We start from the raw sequence: 8372 nt of genomic DNA on the forward strand, positions 1-8372 counted from the left end.
CCCCACACACTGAAACCTCTTCCCCACACACTGAAACACCATCCCCACACACTGACACACTTCCACACACACTGAAACGCTTCCCCACACACAGAAACCCCTTCCCCACACACTGAACCCCTTCCCCACAGACTGAAACCCCGACCCCACACACTGTAACCCTTCCCCACTCACTGCAATACCTCCCCACACACTGAAACCACTTCCCCACACACTGAAACCACTTCACCACACACTGAAACGCCTTCCCCACACACTGAAACCCCTTCCCCACACACTGAAACACCTTCACCACACACTGACACACTTCCCCACACACTGAAAAACTTCCCCACACACTGAAACCCCTTCCCCACACACTGAAACACCTCCCCACACACTGAAACCCCTTCCCCACACACTGAAACACATTCCCACAAACTGAAATCCCTTCCCCACACACTGAAACCCCTTCCCCACACACTGAAACCCTTCCCCACTCACTGAAATACTTCCCCACACACTGAAACCTCTTCCACACACACTGAAACCCCTTCCCCACACACTGAAACACCTTCCCCACAAACTGAAACACTTCCCCACACACTGAAACCCCTTTCCCAAACACTGAAACCCTTACCCACACACTGAAACACTTGCCCACACACTGAAACCCCTTCCCCACCCGCTGAAACCACCACCCCACACACTGAAACCACTTCACCACACACTGAAACGCCTTCCCCACACACTGAAACCCCTTCTGCACACACTGAAACACCTTCCCCACACAGTGACACACTTCCCCACACACTGAAACCCTTCCCCACACACTGAAACCCCTTCCCCACACACTGAAACCCCTTCCCCACACACTGAAACAGCTTCCGCACACACTGAAACCCCTTCCGCACACAGTTAAACCTTTCCCCACACACTGAAACCCCTTTCCCACACACTGAAACCCCTTCCCCACACACTGAATCCCCTACCGCACACAATGAAACACCTTCCCCACACAATGAAACCCCTTCCCCACATACTGAAACCCCTTCGCCACACACTGAAACCCCTTCCGCTCACAATGAAACACCGTCCCCACACACTGAAACCACTTCCCCACACACTGAAACACATTCCGCACACACTGAAACCCCTTCCGCATGCACTAAAACACCTTCCCCACACACTGAAACGCCTTCACCACACACTGAAACCCCTTCCTCACACACTGAAACCTCTTCTGCACAGACTGAAACCCCTTCCCCACACACGAAAACCCATCACCATACACTGAAACCCATCCCCACACACTGAAACCCATCCCCACACACTGAAACCACTTCTGCACACAGTTAAATACTTCCGAACACACTGAAACCCCTTCCCCACACACTGAAACCCCTTCCCCACAAACTGAAACACTTCCCAACACAGTGAAACCCCTTTCCCAAACACTGAAACCCTTACCCACACACTGAAACACTTCCCCACACACTGAAACCACTTCCCCACCCGCTGAAACCACCTCCCCACACACTGAAACCACTTCACCACCCACTGAAACGCCTTCCCCACACACTGAAACCCCTTCCCCACACACTGAAACACCTTCCCCACACACTGACACACTTCCCCACACACTGAAACACTTCCCCACACACTGAAACCCCTTCCCCACACACTGAAACACCTTCCCCACACACTGACACCCTTCCACACACACTGAAACACTTCCCCACACACAGAAAACCCTTTCCCACACACTGTACCCCTTCCCCACAGACTGAAACCCCGTCCCCACACACTGTAACCCTTCCCCACACACTGAAACACTTCCACACACACTGAAACCCCATCCCCACACACTGAAACCCCTTCCCCACACACTGAACCCTTCCCCACCCGCTGAACCCAGCAGCCCACACACTGAAACCACTTCACCACACACTGAAACGCCTTCCCCACACACTGAAACCCCTTCCGCACACACTGAAATACCTTCCCCACACACTGACACACTTCCCCACACACTGAAACCCTTCCCCACACACTGAAAACCCTTCCCCACACACTGAAACCCCTTCCCCACACACTGAAACAGCTTCCGCACACACTGAAACCCTTACCCACACACTGAAACCCTTCCCCACACACTGATACCCCTTCCCCACATACTGAAACCCCTTCCCCACACACTGAAACACCTTCCCCACACACTGAAACCACTTCTGCACACAGTTAAATACTTCCGAACACACTGAAACCCCATCCCGACACACTGAAACCCTTCCCCACACTCTGAATCCTCTTCCGCACACAATGAAACAACTTCCCCACACAATGAAACACCTTCCCAACACACTGAAACCCCTTCCCTACACTCTGTAACCCCTTCCCCACAAACTGAAACACCTTCCGCAAACACTGAAACACCTACCCCACACACTGAAACAACTTACCCACACACTGAAACCCCTTCCCCACACACTGAAACCCCTTCTGCAAACAGTGAAACCCTTCCCCACACACAGAAACACATCCCCACACAAAGAAACCCCTTCCCCACACACTGAAACCCCTTCCGCACACACTGAAACACCTTCCCCACACACTGAAACCCCTTCCCCAGAAACTGAAACCTATTCCGCACAAACTGAAACCCCTTCCACACACACTGAAACAGTTTTCCCACACACTGAAACCCCTTCCCCACATACTGCAACCCCTTCCCCACACACTGAAACCCCTTCTGCACACACTGAAACACCTTCCGCACACACTGAAACACCTTCACCACACACAGAAACAACTTCCCCACACACTGAAACCCCTTCTGCACACACCGAAACCCATCCCCACACACTGAAACCCATCCCCACACACTGTAACCCATCCCCACACACGGAAACACCTGCCCCACACACTGAAACCCTTCCCCACACACTGAAACCCATCCCCACACACTGTAACCCTTCCCCACACACTGAAACACCTGCCCCACACACTGAAACCCTTCCCCACACACTGAAACCCCTTCCCCACACACTAAAACCCCTTCCCCATACACTGAAGCAGCTTCCCCACACACTGAAACCCCTACCGCACACAGTTAAACCTTTCCCCACACACTGAAACCCCTTTCCCACACACTGAACCCCCTTCCCCACACGCTGAATCCCCTACCACACACAATGAAACACCTTCCCCACAAAATGAAACACCTTCCCCACATACTGAAACCCCTTCCCCACACACTGAAACCCCTTCCGCTCACAATGAAACACCTTCCCCACACACTGAAACCACTTCGCCACACACTGAAACACATTCCGCACACACTGAAACCCCTTCCGCAAACACTGAAACACCTTCCCCACACACTGAAACGCCTTCACCACACACTGAAACCCCTTCCTCACACACTGAAACCCCTTCCGCACAGACTGAAACCCACCCCCACACACTGAAACCCATCACCATACACTGAAACCCATCCCCACACACTGAAACACATCCCAACACACTGAAACACATTCCCCACACAATGAAACCCTTCACCACACACTGAAACACATCCCCACACACAATGAAACATCTTCCCCACACACTGAAACCCCTTCCCCATACACTGAAACACCTTACCCACACACTGAAACCTCTTCCCCACACACTGAAATACCTTCCCCACACACTGAAACACCTTCCCCCCCACACTGAAATCCCTTCGCCACCCACGGAATCCCCTTCCACACACACTGAAACCCCGTCCTCACACACTGTAACCCTTTCCCAAACACTGAAACACTTCCCCACACACTGAAACACCTTCCCCAAACACTGAAACACCTTCCCCACACACTGACACACTTCACCACTCACTGAAAAACTTCCCCACACACTGAAACCTCTTCCCCACACACTGAAACACCATCCCCACACACTGACACACTTCCACACACACTGAAACGCTTCCCCACACACAGAAACCCCTTCCCCACACACTGAACCCCTTCCCCACAGACTGAAACCCCGACCCCACACACTGTAACCCTTCCCCACTCACTGCAATACCTCCCCACACACTGAAACCACTTCCCCACACACTGAAACCACTTCACCACACACTGAAACGCCTTCCCCACACACTGAAACCCCTTCCCCACACACTGAAACACCTTCACCACACACTGACACACTTCCCCACACACTGAAAAACTTCCCCACACACTGAAAACCCTTCCCCACACACTGAAACACCTCCCCACACACTGAAACCCCTTCCCCACACACTGAAACACATTCCCACAAACTGAAATCCCTTCCCCACACACTGAAACCCCTTCCCCACACACTGAAACCCTTCCCCACTCACTGAAATACCTCCCCACACACTGAAACCTCTTCCACACACACTGAAACCCCTTCCCCACACACTGAAACACCTTCCCCACAAACTGAAACACTTCCCCACACACTGAAACCCCTTTCCCAAACACTGAAACCCTTACCCACACACTGAAACACTTGCCCACACACTGAAACCCCTTCCCCACCCGCTGAAACCACCACCCCACACACTGAAACCACTTCACCACACACTGAAACGCCTTCCCCACACACTGAAACCCCTTCTGCACACACTGAAACACCTTCCCCACACAGTGACACACTTCCCCACACACTGAAACCCTTCCCCACACACTGAAACCCCTTCCCCACACACTGAAACCCCTTCCCCACACACTGAAACAGCTTCCGCACACACTGAAACCCCTTCCGCACACAGTTAAACCTTTCCCCACACACTGAAACCCCTTTCCCACACACTGAAACCCCTTCCCCACACACTGAATCCCCTACCGCACACAATGAAACACCTTCCCCACACAATGAAACCCCTTCCCCACATACTGAAACCCCTTCGCCACACACTGAAACCCCTTCCGCTCACAATGAAACACCGTCCCCACACACTGAAACCACTTCCCCACACACTGAAACACATTCCGCACACACTGAAACCCCTTCCGCATACACTAAAACACCTTCCCCACACACTGAAACGCCTTCACCACACACTGAAACCCCTTCCTCACACACTGAAACCTCTTCTGCACAGACTGAAACCCCTTCCCCACACACGAAAACCCATCACCATACACTGAAACCCATCCCCACACACTGAAACCCATCCCAACACACTGAAACACCTCCGCCACACAATGAAACCCTTCCCCACACACTGAAACACATCCCCACACACAATGAAACACCTTCCCCACACACTGAATCACCTTCCCCAGACACTGAAACACCTTACCCACACACTGAAACACCTTCCCCACACACTGAAATACCTTCCCCACACACTGAAACACCTTCCCCACACACTGAAATCCCTTCGTCACACACGGAATCCCCTTCCCCACACACTGAAACAACTTCCCCACACACTGAAACCCCTTCCTCACACACTGAAACCCCGTCCTCACACACTGTAACCCTTTCCCAAACACTGAAACACTTCCCCACACACTGAAACACCTTCCCCACAGACTGAAACACCTTCCCCACACACTGACACACTTCCCCACACACTGAAACCCCTTCCCCACACACTGAAACCCCTTCCCCACACACTGAAACACCTTCCCCACACACTGACACACTTCCACACACACTGAAACGCTTCCCCACACACAGAAACCCCTTCCCCACACACTGAACCCCTTCCCCACAGACTGAAACCCCGTCCCCACACACTGTAACCCTTCCCCACTCACTGCAATCCCTCCCCACACTCTGAAACCACTTCCCCACACACTGAAACCACTTCACCACACACTGAAACGCCTTCCCCACACACTGAAACCCCTTCCCCACACACTGAAACACCTTCAACACACACTGACACACTTCCCCACACACGGAAACACTTCCCCACACACTAAAACCCTTTCCCCACACACTGAAACACTTCCCCACACACTGAAACCCCTTCCCCACACACTGAAACACATTCCCACAAACTGAAATCCCTTCCCCACACACTGAAACCCCTTCCCCACACACTGGAACCCTTCCCCACTCACTGAAATACCTCCCCACACACTGAAACCCCTTCCACACACACTGAAACCCCTTCCCCACACACTGAAACCCCTTCCCCACAAACTGAAACACTTCCCAACACAGTGAAACCCCTTTCCCAAACACTGAAACCCTTACCCACACACTGAAACACTTCCCCACACACTGAAACCACTTCCCCACCCGCTGAAACCACCTCCCCACACACTGAAACCACTTCACCACCCACTGAAACGCCTTCCCCACACACTGAAACCCCTTCCCCACACACTGAAACACCTTCCCCACACACTGACACACTTCCCCACACACTGAAACACTTCCCCACACACTGAAACCCCTTCCCCACACACTGAAACACTTTCCCCACACACTGACACCCTTCCACACACACTGAAACACTTCCCCACACACAGAAAACCCTTTCCCACACACTGTACCCCTTCCCCACAGACTGAAACCCCGTCCCCACACACTGTAACCCTTCCCCACACACTGAAACACTTCCACACACACTGAAACCCCATCCCCACACACTGAAACCCCTTCCCCACACACTGAACCCTTCCCCACCCGCTGAAACCAGCACCCCACACACTGAAACCACTTCACCACACACTGAAACGCCTTCCCCACACACTGAAACCCCTTCCGCACACACTGAAATACCTTCCCCACACACTGACACACTTCCCCACACACTGAAACCCTTCGCCACACACTGAAACCCCTTCCCCACACACTGAAACCCCTTCCCCACACACTGAAACAGCTTCCGCACACACTGAAACCCCTTCCGCACACTGTTAAACCTTTCCCCACACACTGAAACGCCTTTCCCACACACTGAAACACCTGCCCCACACACTGAAACCCTTCCCCACACACTGAAACCCCTTCCCCACACACTAAAACCCCTTCCCCATACACTGAAGCAGCTTCCCCACACACTGAAACCCCTACCGCACACAGTTAAACCTTACCCCACACACTGAAACCCCTTTCCCACACACTGAAACCCCTTCCCCACACGCTGAATCCCCTACCGCACACAATGAAACACCTTCCCCACACAATGAAACACCTTCCCCACATACTGAAACCCCTTCCCCACACACTGAAACCCCTTCCGCTCACAATGAAACACCTTCCCCACACACTGAAACCACTTCGCCACACACTGAAACACATTCCGCACACACTGAAACCCCTTCCGCAAACACTGAAACACCTTCCCCACACACTGAAACGCCTTCACCACACACTGAAACCCCTTCCTCACACACTGAAACCCCTTCCGCACAGACTGAAACCCACCCCCACACACTGAAACCCATCACCATACACTGAAACCCATCCCCACACACTGAAACACATCCCAACACACTGAAACACATTCCCCACACAATGAAACCCTTCACCACACACTGAAACACATCCCCACACACAATGAAACACCTTCCCCACACACTGAAACCCCTTCCCCATACACTGAAACACCTTACCCACACACTGAAACCTCTTCCCCACACACTGAAATACCTTCCCCACACACTGAAACACCTTCCCCCCCACACTGAAATCCCTTCGCCACCCACGGAATCCCCTTCCACACACACTGAAAACCCGTCCTCACACACTGTAACCCTTTCCCAAACACTGAAACACTTCCCCACACACTGAAACACCTTCCCCAAACACTGAAACACCTTCCCCACACACTGACACACTTCACCACACACTGAAAAACTTCCCCACACACTGAAACCTCTTCCCCACACACTGAAACACCATCCCCACACACTGACACACTTCCACACACACTGAAACGCTTCCCCACACACAGAAACCCCTTCCCCACACACTGAACCCCTTCCCCACAGACTGAAACCCCGACCCCACACACTGTAACCCTTCCCCACTCACTGCAATACCTCCCCACACACTGAAACCACTTCCCCACACACTGAAACCACTTCACCACACACTGAAACGCCTTCCCCACACACTGAAACCCCTTCCCCACACACTGAAACACCTTCACCACACACTGACACACTTCCCCACACACTGAAAAACTTCCCCACACACTGAAACCCCTTCCCCACACACTGAAACACCTCCCCACACACTGAAACCCCTTCCCCACACACTGAAACACATTCCCACAAACTGAAATCCCTTCCCCACACACTGAAACCCCTTCCCCACACACTGAAACCCTTCCCCACTCACTGAAATACCTCCCCACACACTGAAACCTCTTCCACACACACTGAAACCCCTTCCCCACACACTGA

The sequence above is a fragment of the Heterodontus francisci genome, unplaced genomic scaffold (genome assembly GCF_036365525.1).
Source record: "Heterodontus francisci isolate sHetFra1 unplaced genomic scaffold, sHetFra1.hap1 HAP1_SCAFFOLD_162, whole genome shotgun sequence".
NCBI classification, from domain to species: Eukaryota; Metazoa; Chordata; class Chondrichthyes; order Heterodontiformes; family Heterodontidae; genus Heterodontus; species Heterodontus francisci.